The sequence below is a fragment of the Lactuca virosa genome, chromosome 5 (assembly GCF_052849685.1).
Source record: "Lactuca virosa cultivar CGN04683 chromosome 5, Lactuca_virosa_CGN04683_v6, whole genome shotgun sequence".
NCBI lineage: Eukaryota > Viridiplantae > Streptophyta > Magnoliopsida > Asterales > Asteraceae > Lactuca > Lactuca virosa.
The window spans coordinates 30,281,185-30,293,600 of record NC_136430.1 but is presented as its reverse complement, the minus strand read 5'-3'; the positions used below and the strand labels follow the sequence as shown (position 1 = coordinate 30,293,600).

The 12,416-nt window shown below is 38.9% G+C and overlaps 1 non-coding gene across 1 annotated transcript; it reads right to left on the bottom strand.

The window, feature by feature from the left end:
• Window positions 1–8,937: 8,937 nt before the first annotated feature.
• On the bottom strand, window positions 8,938–9,044 carry LOC145118004 (small nucleolar RNA R71). The gene has a single exon (XR_013712990.1). It is a non-coding gene; the product is annotated as a small nucleolar RNA R71 (small nucleolar RNA).
• Between the last annotated feature and the right edge of the window lie 3,372 nt (window positions 9,045–12,416).

Here is a 12,416-nt window from a genome sequence, read left to right as displayed (position 1 = left end):
GTGTCGGATATATGACATTTGTCACCCCAGGCATGTCTGCCTAACTGTAGCTAGCAGTTTAGGTGTGGGATAGTTAGTCCTTAATAGATCTATTCACAAATCTCACGATGTTCCTCTAGGAGACTCAGGTTATACTATGATAGGATTTAACCTGTACCCCGAAAGGTACAATTGAAGAGATGTCTCACAATCCAGTATTAACTAGTTTATGTGTGGTTCTGTATTGTTCTCTTGTATTTGAATCCGTTGTATACTTGTAGTGTAACAATAATTATACTTAAATAATTATCTAATTTAGTACTCTCGAATTCCGAAAGTAGTAATGTATATCATAAACTAAGTCTGTCATAGTTTATATATGTGTTAATGTATAAGCTCTGAATTTGTAAAATTGTGTATTGAAATCCCAAACAACACCTATTATAGTTTGCATGTATGTTGTCTAATTGGTTCGTGTATTGATCTGAAAACTATGCATTTATGGTTGTATGTTGAAAACAACCCTTATGCTCAACATGTTACAAAAGGGATAAAATATCTAAATATTTTGTAAGACATGGAAATCTTTTGGTTGTGTCAATTGCATAAGTTTTAAACCTGTTGAAATTCTTTTGTATAAGTTCACAAAATCATTTGTGTTTGGCTTGTATTTCCTGTGAGAACAAGATCGATCTGATGCGCAAGGATAAGGTTTGAGAACTCAAACCTTGAGTGAATGTTTAAGATCAATGTCTGCTTGCTAATAAATGTTCAAGTCAAGCCTGGAAAGACCAGTCAAGTCTTAAATAATGTATTCAGCAAATGATCAAGTCTTTTAATGAACAACGAGAATAACTGATGAAGGTAAAGCTAACAAATGAAGAACAAGAAGAATGTTTTAAATAAACTTAATGAGAATGCCAAAAGTGAGTGAAAGATTCGTAGTTGACTTGTGTTGAATGCTCCTATAAATAGGAGTGAAGGTTACAACAAATTAACTAGGATACATGAATAGGACTGGACAATAGAAATGTTTCTGACATTCTGATTGTCTAAATACAACAAAAAACTAAGTCCTATGAAATGTCACATCAATACAAAGCCAGACTAAATAAATGCACAAAGACAAAATAGAGTTGCTCCGGATCAGTATCCATTCCGAACATGATAGTCATTCCGGAATGCCTTCAGCTTCGCTTCTTCTTTCCTGGTCCGGACAGATTTCAGACCACTCTTCACATTTCACTCCGGACTATTGTTCCGGAATGCAGGTTCTTCCGAATCCGGACTCAGGATTGCTAGAGGTTCACTTTCAGGTTCCAACAATCTCCCCCTAAGTGAACTTAGCAATCCATCCATTTACACTGCTTCTTCCTTGATGAAGGAGTAAGCCATGAACAACCATTCTATGATTTCAATGTACCAAGTCTGTTGACTCACAAACTTTGCTTTGATCTGTTCCGGAGCTTTAGACTTCAATGCATGATATATGAACTTCCGAAGTGCTTTGGTCGAGACTAGGTGTTTGTCAAGGACAAGGAAAAAGTCCTTTTTGTTTGTCTTCCTGGTTGTATAGACAAACCCTAGAACCGGGTCATCAATTGGACCATCTTCAAGCAGTTCAGCTTCCGGAAGAACATAGGTGATCTTCGCAACATAGTCTTCAGTTCCGTAGAGATGAGCCAGCTCATAGTCGCATCTTCAAAATTCCGCGACGTAATCTTTAAGGAAGCTTAGAGCAGCGTGGAAAGAACCCATGCTGATATCGTTGGTTTGCATTCCTCGAAAGTGAGCAGCAAGAGTCAGAATGTCGTTCGGATTCATGGAAGGGAAGTCCGCATCAGAAAAGGTTTGGTAGTTAGGCTTGTTTCGGAAGACGTGAAATCGAAATAGTGGGCAGTTGAGTTCGAATTTCACAAGGATTTTTCTTGCAAATCCATGGACTTTGGTAATTCTCTTTCTAGTCCATACTTCCTTAAGCGGTTGAGCATTCTTGGAGTAGAATGTCTCAAGCGTTTCTCTTTCAGTCCGGATGATCACTTTCTGATCATCATTTGGGTGAAGATGAGCAAACTTGATGTAATACTTGCTGTACGGAGAGAGAGGAAGATCGAGCTGTTCGGAATCATTGGTAGGAACATCATAGTAGAAGTACGGACTGATTTCATGATCCTGGAGAATACCTTCACGACAAAGAGGAGAGATTCCACACATCGGATCAGGATTATCCTTAAGAGCTTGGATCTGGATGCTGTCCTCTAATGCCTGGTTGATTTCTTCCTGAGACCATCCTTGTTTTTGCTTGAGAGGAGGTCCGGAGTGGAAGGCTTGTTGTTCAGCAGTCATTGGCATTTTGCCTTTGTTTCTCTTCAGAGTGTCCATGACGAGCTTCATTTTCTCATCCACCACAAATTCCGGAGTGGGATTCGAAAGAGGATCTTCCAGAATGTCATCAGGGATCCGGAGTGGAGAGCCCTGGTCTATTAGAGCAATTTTTGGAGCCGGAATAGGTGGGATAATAAAAGGAGAGGCTCGAAAGGCTTCAACTATGAGGAGAGATTTGGCCTTGGCCATTTGAATGGCCTTTTGAAAAACATCTGGTAAGGAGGGTGTCCAAGAATTTGCGGACCATATTCTCTTCTCTTCCTTAGACAACACCTTTGGAAATATTTTCTTTGGAGCTTCAAGGCCTAGAACTCCATTGGTGACATATTTTTCTTCGTCACTGTCTTCTTCATCATCAGCAGAGGAATTTCCTAGAAGTCCGGACACAATTTGGACTTCATCATCGGAATTCAAGTCTTCATCTCGGAGTATGAACTCCGAGGCAGGTTTCCAAGGTTTGCTTGAACCTTCTCCCCCTCTTGGATCGGTGGATCTCAGAACCGGTGCAAGTAGTAAAGTTTCCTTGAGATCATCAAATTTGGAGAAGACTTTCTGAAGGCCCGTGTTAAGTTGATAAGTGAGGGCATCATAGGCTTCAGATGTGGGGGCTTGAGCAGTAAGGCGATCGAACATGTGACTGAGAACAACGAACATCTCATCAAACTTCCGGTTCGGAACATCAACGATGTTCCAAATGGAGCGAAGAAGCTTGATGAGGACTTGTTGAATGATCAGGTTCATTTCGTCCTTCTTCTTGATCTCCTTCTCCAGCCGTTGGATTTGTTTCTCATGACGAATGTGGGTCTGCTTAATCAGATCGTTGGTGGCAGACACCAAGTCGTCATGGACTTTGAGCATGGAGGTAATGGTGTTGAGATAGTGATCAACCAAAATATCATATTTGGTTTCAACTTCCTCGATGGAGTGCTTGATCCGGAGGGAAATTAGTTGGTCCAGTTGGGCTTCTCGTTCCGCAACTGAAGGTCCGGACTAATGAGAGAGAGACTGAAGGATGGCATCGAGTTTGGAATCCAGTCCGGAAACCTTTTGATCCAGCTTTGTGTTGAGCTCTGTTATGGAGGTTTCGATTGAGGAGACCTTCTTCATTGTATCTGACACATTGGTTTGAATGTCAAGGAGAGAAAAGGGATCAATGTGATCACCAGCAGAGGATTCAGAGTCAGAATTTGAGTGTTGCAGAGGAGCTTGATGTGATGAAGTATGTGTGGAGGGACCAGGTTTGGTGGTAGCATCATCTTCATGTAGTTTGGAGCTGGGTTCACAATCCGGAGTGGTTGAAGAAGATGATCCGAAGTCAAAAGCAGACTTGGAAGTTGATGGCTTGGATTGAAAACGGATGGATGACATGCAGTTGGGGTCCGGAACAGAGTTGCCTTCATCAGTGATCATAAACTCTTCGGAGATTTCTTCATCAGAATCAGTTCTGAATACGTTGGTATGAGTGGTGATTGGAGGTTCTTCCAAAGCAAGTTCCCGATTGGCATCATCATCTGTAGGAGGAACATAAGGAATATTGATTTGATGAGCTCTGTTGTACATCGAAGTGAGAGTGGCCTCCACTTGAGCTCTAGTCAGATCCGGACGTCTCGAAACAACCTCGTTAACATAAGCTCCCCATTGAGGATCGTTAGCACCTGGTCTTCCTGTAGACCTTCCGGGTATCAGACCAGTTGGGGCATCCGGAGTCGGAGGGACTGCTCCATCTCCGGAATGCTTAGAGTCCGGAACAGGGGTTCCGGAGTGTGTGCTTGTGTGAGAAACAATAAGGATATCAAATTAGACTCGTGGGTGTGTTCCAGGGGGCTTCAAGGAACTATTGTCAACACCGGCATCACCTTTTTGGGAAGGTGAGGGTGGATTATTGTTGGATAAGGTGTCTAAGTCCATAACAATATTTAAGATGCACTTGACACGACCCGGCATGGTCCATTTGGGTTGCACTTCACCCGAACAATTTGTATGGATAATCTTTTGAGAATAGTATGTTTATGATTTGTTAATATATTATAAGTTATAATATATTAATATGAAATCATATTATTTAATTAGTATTTGATCATAAATTAATTTAGAATTAATTTGGTGATAAAAAAGGTGACTAGTTTAATATGGGCTCTTGTATTTATATAAGTGTGGGCTAATACTCATTTCGAATGGGCTTGGCATGCATGGGAGTCCATGGATAGTCCACGAAGCTTTTAAACCATGAATCCTTGGAAAGGAAGGGTCATGGGTATTAGGGTTTACATGGATGTAACCCTAATTCCCCACACTATATAAATGAGTCTTTGGCACTTGATTTGGCACTAGTTGTGTGTGAACAAGAGTGGTGGCCGATTTCAAGAGTGTGAATTATTCTCTAAGAGTTTCCAAAGTTTGTGGTGATTTGTGATTTCCATTTGAGGCATCGACACTATTGGTGCTAGGCTCTCAAACTCCAAGCAATCAACCACTACTAAAATGCATGTCATTCTACTAGTAATTTTATGATTCAAGTTCCCCATGCCATGCTAGTTAGGATGTAAACCTTGGAAATTCTTATTTGCATGTATTTTAGAGAAAACATAGATCCAAGGTTTATAGGGTTTCATGTACACTATAGAAGTGTTAGAATGCTCAAAACCCAACAGTGGTATCAAAGCCTAGGCTTGTTTTCTTGAATAATTGATGCAAACTGTTGAAAAATCAAAAAAATCTTGCTGTCTGGACAGTGGACTCGCCGAGTCCACAGGGGGACTTGATGAGTCCAAGCATATCTTCATCCTACTCGTCGAGTAGGTTCATGCACTCGACGAGTAGGAGGCCCTGAGTGCAGATTTTCGAGTTTTTTACTTGGAATTGGACTAGAATCATTACACTAAACTGTTTTGGACTTATAAAACCTATTTTTGATATTGTAATGATTATGCTAATCCAATTTAAAAGGCTATTATCAAAATTTCAAGTTTTGTATGTGTTCATATGATTCTTAAAATTATTGATATGGATGTTTATGAACTTATGAGTTTTGTTAGATCATAGGAATTATTTGCAAATTGTTTGTTAGTTAATTCTTGATCTTGATGTGTTTTAATGGAATCCATAATTTGTCCTCAAGTTATGGATTACCAAAAGTTTTTCTTTTAAAGCCCATTAAAAACCATAGGTTACACAAGTTGAAGAGTCTTTTTCATCATAAATAGTTTTATGGACTCCATAACTTTTCCTCAAGTTATGGATGTCCAAGAGTCTCTTCATTAAAAGTTTTTTTTTAAACCTTACTCATAAGTTATGAAAATCCAAAAGTTTTTGAAATTGTTCAAAACTTGCCCTCAAGTTTTGGAATTTGTAAAGTCACACACACACTTTAGTTCCAACCCTTAGATTTTTAAAAGTTAAAATTCAACCCTTATACTTTATAGTATTATAAGTTAATAATATATATGTATAAGAGTAAGTCGGTCTTACCGTTAGTAGGCCTCATTCACGAAGCCGGTCTATAAGGGGGTTTTAAGGTTGTTGCTTATAAAATGGCAGCTTAATGGGTGTCCACTCTCACCCACCGCTACCTTGACTGGTGGAGGGTCGTTAGCCGAACGGGTAGGACAAGGACTATAATTCTCATTAAAAGTATAATGATGAATATAAAGTAACTAAACCTTTTATAAATCCCAAATCTTAGTTACTTTAGGAAAATGTGAATTTGGTGCTAACCCATGAAATTTACACTTTGTACCTTACCAAGTCGTTGGTGGAGCGTGTGTGGTTAACCGGCACACTAACTTGGACTAGTAAGGATGGCAACGGGTGACTTAATGTTTATTATAGATTGGTGGAGCATGTGTGGTTAACCGGCACATTGATTAGGTGATAATATTAAGGGTACCAAGTAAATGTGCATGGTTATTCACACCTTGTTTTGTGATCCTCGGCATCCCAGTCACAAAATCTGAAGGACACAATCGAGATTAAAACATGCCATTGAAAAGTTCAGTGAATCTCAAAAGATCTAGGAGTTTCAAACCAATTAAAACCTAATTTTATTTCATTTTTCATGGTGGAAATTGGTGAATCGTCATTCACCTACCTTCAAATATTTTATAGCTTGGATTACGGCATCCCTCTTCCAAGTTATAAAATATTGTGTTGGGTCCTAGCCTTAATATTTCCTATTGGGTGTTATATTAATGATTTTAAAGCAACCAACTTCACTTCCTCCATGATATGTGCATATTTAGCTATATATTTAGTATAGATTTCCATTATTTATTAGCTAATTATTTACATATTATGGATAAAAGGTACTTAATAGTGTTCAAATTGTGTTTTCAGTCCAAAAGATATGCTCGGAAGCAAAAGGAAGCAGGAGAAGCAGTTGGAAGTTCGGGAGTTGAAACAAAGAAGAAAAATGCCAAAAACAAGAAGGACCCGGCGAGTCAAATCCTGACTCGACGAGTTGGATCGAAGATTCGCGAAGCTCTAGAAGTCCTTGCCGTACACGGATTTTTAATGAGGGACTCGACGAGTTGGGACCCTGACTCGACGAGTCACCTCTGTTTCTAGAAAAATATAAATAGGGACTTTGAGATCGATATGGGGACACTCTGAAAAACCCTAGAAGACTCAGATTGCGATTGAAGGTACTGCTAGACCGAGAGAAGCTGAGGAATCAACCCTAAGTTCGATTTTGAAGAGGATTAAGGGAAATTCTAATTCATCCTTAGTTAAGATTTTGATTGAATCATGTTTGAACTAATTGAATTCGTTTTTGAGGTTGATTTTACTGCAATTATGAGCTAAAAACCATTGTCTTCTGTTTAGGGTAGATGATTTTGTGAATATGGATTGATTTTATGGTTAAAATTAATTTTAATTGGTGATATTGTTTTGCTAAGCCTGTTAAAGAACCTCATAGATTAATAACAACTATTTTCTGTTAATAAATCAGTAATTGAGTTGTATGAACATCTCTTAGTTATTAATTTCATATGATTTATGTGACCACATAGTTATATGTCTAGGAATAACGAATGTGAAACTAGAATTAACTAGAAAATAGGTAAATTAATACGTGAGCTTGTGTGATACACCATCAACAAGAGGTTAATTGAATCACCAATTCAATTAACCATTTCAAGTCTTAGTTAACCCGAATTAATTAACTAGGGAACTTATTAATTTAGACAACTGGCCACTGCTTGAATTAATCTGTTTTCTAAGGATCAGCAATAACGAACGTGAACCTAATCATCTCAATCGGTAACCAATGAAAAGTTAATCCGATATATTTACCAGAAAATCAACCATAGGATCAAATGATTCGAACCTAGACAGAAGTCCTTTTTATCATTGAATTTAGTTGCGATTTAATAGTTAGCTGCTTAGTTAAGTAAGTTTTAGTTAAGTTTCTAGTCTTGTAAAACTAGAGAAACCCCTTCCATTTTATTATTTGTTTTAGATAATATTAGTAATTAGTTTAATTTCCGTTCCTTGAGTTCGATACCCTACTTATTTAACTATACCACAATTGATAGTTCCACTACCTTTGTGTGTCTAATTGATAATTGAAAAGTAGGATTAAAACTAGTTGGCTTAACACACATCAAGTTTTTGGCGCCGTTGCCGGGGAACGGTTCAAAAATTAATTTTAAATTCTAGTATTATCGATCATTTGTGTGAGAATTATCTTGCACAAAGTTATCTTTTAGTAAATTAGTCATTAGTTCAAGTTTTAGTAGTTTTCTATTTTTAGGATTTTTATTAAATTTTTTTCTGTTTTCGCCTTGAACTCACCGAAAGCAATCGAAGCTACTCGACGAGTCCATCGCTGAAACTCAGTTTAGTTTTTATTTTATTTTTGTTCTTTTTACGCGTGTTTTCTGTTTTAATTGCAGTTCGTTTATGACCAGAGGAGGAGTTACACCTTTGATTCCACCGCTTGAAGACCCGGAAGCAACCTTGAGGAAAAACAAAGGAAAGAACGTAGGAGAAACCGCAACGTCGAAGAATTCACCGTTGAAGAATCTAAAAGCGGTTCTTAGCAAGAAAAAGAACAAGAAAGTGGGAGAATCCATCAATTTTTCTGAGGCAAACGAAGACCCAAACAAGGACGATATCGGGTACGAAACTGAAAGGGAAGAAACCGAATCCGAAGAAGGAAGCGATTTTGGAGGCGAATTAGCTAACCCCATGGCTAACATTGATGAAGTTCCCATGGGTGAATGGAAGAAAAGGATGCGTGACGACACCGGTCCGGGACTTGTGCAACCCGCAATTCCCGTAACTGCCACCTTTGAACTTAAGGGCCACATACTTGCTCAACTTAAGGAAATCCCATTCTACGGGAAAGATCACGAGGACGCATACAAGCATCTTGACGAAGTCAATGACATAGCCGACTACTTCAATGTCCCAAATGTGGCTCGCGACACTGTTTTGCTACGTAAGCTACCAGTCACATTTAAGGGGGCCGCGAAAGTTTGGCTCAATTCACTCCCTCCAGGATCCATTACCACACGGGCCAAGATTAAAGAAGAATTCATTGATCAATTCTGCCCTCCCTTAAAGATAGCCAAACTGAAGAAAGCCATAGCTAATTTTGAGCAACAAGCTGGAGAGTCACTATATGAGGCGTGGGAAAGGTACAAAGGCTTACTAAGGAATTGCCCACATCACGATCTAAACAGCCAACAAGAAGTCTCCATTTTCTATGATAGAGTGAATGTGACAACTAGGCAACTCCTTGATTCGCAAGGACCACTCACAAAGAAACCACCTCCAGTAAAAAAGGCTCTAATTGAAGAATTCTCTAAGCACTCTAGAGAATATCACAACCCAAGAAATGACTTGACTCGAGGGGTGGTGAACTCAGTTAGTGATAACATGGCAGCAATGATGGCTAAACTAGAGGGTTTGGGTCGAAGAATGACTAAAATGGACCAATCCATCCATGCCATAAGGGTTGGTTGTGAGAATTGTAGAGGGCATCATCTCACTAGAGACTGTGATTTGGACGAGAACGTGAACCGGAAAGCACAAGTGTGCTACTCAAGTGGTATAGGTACGATGAAAATTGGGGAAAACCCAAGAAGGAATGGCTCCCGTATGATGAGTGCAAAAAGGCAAAAGAGGAGCAGTATAAGCAAAAAGAAAGAGGTTTTTATCAAAAAGAGGAACCGGTGCTAGAGAAGAAGTCTGATTTGGAGGATATGTTCACAAGATTTGTAGCCGCGTCTGAGAAGAGGCATAATGATACAGATGCTGAAATAAAAGAGCAACAAAATATGCTTAGAGAACATCAATCCATGATGAACGATGAGCAAAATATGCTTAGAAATCAACAAGCATCTATTCATAACATTGAAAAACAGCTAGGTCAGCTTGCACAACAAATAAACCAAAGAGCACCCGGTGAACTTCCTAGCAATACCGAGCAAAATCCAAGAATGGCGCATGTGAATGTAATAACAATAGATTCTAAACCAATTTTCACTCCTCTGACCTCTATCTAAAAGAATCCCGACAAGGTGCGAACAAAAGAAGAAATTAACTGGAATTCGAGTCAACCTGACTCGACTCGCCGAGTCGCCAACATGGACTCGACGAGTCGAAGACCTGATAACGAAAGATGCTCTCTTTTGAAGCCTTACCGACCTTCTTTGCCATTCCCGAGCTGAGCCATTCCTGATGAGCAGATTCAAGAATATAGGAGGTTTATGGAGCACATAAAGGCACTCCAAGTAAATATTCCGTTTGTTGAAACAATATTACAAACACCGAAATATGGTAGTTTACTTAAAAACCTCTTTACCACTAGAAGAAATATAGAAGAAGTTGCTGAAATAGTGCTGAGTGAACTCCCAGAAAAGTGGGGCGATCCAGGAAGCATCACCGTACCTTGTCAATTTGGGAACATAATGACCACACGAGCATTGACGAATTCGGGTGCGAGTATTAATATTTTGCCATATTCATTCTTCCAAAAGTTAAACCTTCCAGTCCCAAAGCCTATTCAAATGAAGATTTGTCTAGCCGACAAAACGATAATACATCCAATAGGAGTATGTGAAGATCTCCTTATCAAAATTGATAAATTGGTATTTCCGGTTGACTTTATAATATTAGACATGGAGGAGGACTCTAAAGTACCGATCATTCTCGGACGGCCATTTTTGAATACCGCTTGTGCCTTGGTAGACATGCGTGAGTCTACGCTAACGTTCAGGGTGGGAGATGATTCGGTAATTTTTGAAGCAGAGAAAAAGGAGAAGCCCAAACAGTCAAAAGAAGATAAGGTTTCCTCAATAATTTTAGATGATGACGTATTAGAGAGAGAACTTGCTTACTTGCAAGAGGTCAATCCTAACCAATTCTTATTATCCTTGGAAGAGAATTTTGATGCCAAGGGAGATCTGGAGGAGATAGAAAGGCTGATCAAGGAAGCTGACTGCAAAGAAAACCTGAAAAGTGTTGAAGATTCTCTGACTCGCCGAGTCGTATCTGCTGACTCGACGAGTACCTGCGAAAGTTCCCAATCGGATGGACATGTTAGTCTGCAAGCCATTAGTACCCTTTGTGAACCAGATGTGCAAATTTTGCATGATTACTTGAAGAACCCTCTTAAGAGAAACAAGGCTGTTAAAAATCGTATCGACTTTGAGGATGCACATTTGTCTTTTCTTGAAGCTATTGTGGAGGATGATGCGGCTGTTCAAGAGGAGGATAGAGGAAGTTTGAAAAATAAAGGGGATCTTAAAAATGTGAATGGTAGTAATCATACCTCTTCAATTAAATCACATATGCTAGATCGAGAAGAGATATCAATCAAAAGCAAAAGAACCAAGCCTCGTGCCATTGTCTCTACTACGGGTGAAGTTTTCACTTTCAAAGCACTGTATTCTGTAACGACCAAAAAAGCAATCAAGAAAGATAAGAAAGGAAGGGAAACGATGGAGCGTGAAAAGGAAAGAGTGGAGAAAAATAAGCACGATAAAGGGAAAAAGAGTAAAGTTGAAGAAATCACTGTAAGGACGAGAATGGAGTAATTGAAGAGGGCATACAAGAGAAAAATCTACTTGTACAAGACAAAATACAAAGTACAAAAATTAAAGAAGGAGATCCCAATGGAGGAAGAAGCAGAAACGTAAAGCGGGAAGGAGTCCAGCTAATGACTCCTTAAAAAGAAGCGCTTAACGGGAGGCAACCCGTCAAAAGAGTTTGCTTTTCTTTTCTTTTTCATTTTTCGTTTTTGGTTTCGTGAGGATTACTTAGTTTTTTTTTAATCTTAATATTCATCCGTAATTGATTGCTTGAGGATAATTAAGGTCTAAGTGTGGGGTGCGGTGTTTTTTTTAAATAAGGAAATAATTTCGCGACCTGACTCGGCGAGTCTGACCGATGATTCGACGAGTCGATCAAAATTACTGAAAAAAAAATAATTTTTACATATCTATAAAATTAGGTTTTTAACCTAATTGATAAACATTTTCACTTCATACGGCCGACATTCCTATACTCGACGTGCCAAGATTCTCTCAAGCAACTCATCCCATTTTTCTTGATTTCTTTCACTTTCTTCTAACGAGGTAACATCTTTTGTTTATAATCTTCTTAAAGCTTCAATCTTTGCAGAATATTGATCCCAATTTGTTGCAACCAGTTTCCTTTGACTTGATTAGGATTTTAGGGTTTTTAATCTTTGTCTAAATAAGATGTTATAGATGCAATTGATTGTGAATTTATACTTATTATGCATCCCGAGACAAACCCCTGGGACCAATTTTGAGTTTTGTTGGATGAATTGATAAATCTCGGACATTCGACTCGAGCAGTTCTTGCGACACGCCGAGTCTGTTCGTGAACTCGACGTGTCGGTCCCGGAAGGCAGTCCCATATTTTGGTTTTTAATGTTTCTGTGTTTTCTGGTTTGTATGGATTTCTTATGTTGCATAAAATGTTTTCAAGAGGTGGACAAAGCTCTAGGGGTAGCCAAGGAGACCATCCTTGGTTAAATTTTCCAAGAATTGATTCGGAATCCACAATGAAAAGATGGA